We start from the raw sequence: 292 nt of genomic DNA, 5'->3' as shown, positions 1-292 counted from the left end.
TATTATTATATTATTATATTATTATATTTCTGTATCATGTCTGTATTGGTCTGTATTATACCGTTATTTGTTTTGTTTCCTCAAATCAGTTAAGTCTGCCACAGACTTTTGCATAACGTTGCAAAGTATCTACAATAAGATTTTAAAGTGTAAAACTTAAACTTTAAAACTTAAGCTATAAGAAATTGACAATCATAGTCGATTATTTTCCTCACATTTGATTATGATTGATCAACTTTTTAGGCTTGAAGCTTAAAGTTTAAATTTTACGCTTTGTATATATATATATATA

At 24.7% G+C, this 292-nt stretch overlaps 1 protein-coding gene across 1 annotated transcript in view; it reads left to right on the top strand.

Annotated features, from left to right (window-relative positions):
- LOC108691787 (serine/threonine-protein kinase OSR1-like) overlaps window positions 1-292 on the top strand; it is a 34,286-nt gene that overhangs the window by 31,270 nt on the left and 2,724 nt on the right. The window lies entirely within an intron of this gene.

This window comes from Atta colombica, unplaced genomic scaffold, assembly GCF_001594045.1.
Source record: "Atta colombica isolate Treedump-2 unplaced genomic scaffold, Acol1.0 scaffold106, whole genome shotgun sequence".
NCBI lineage: Eukaryota > Metazoa > Arthropoda > Insecta > Hymenoptera > Formicidae > Atta > Atta colombica.
Note: the sequence above shows the minus strand (reverse complement) of the source record. Positions and strands in the feature narration are given on the sequence as shown.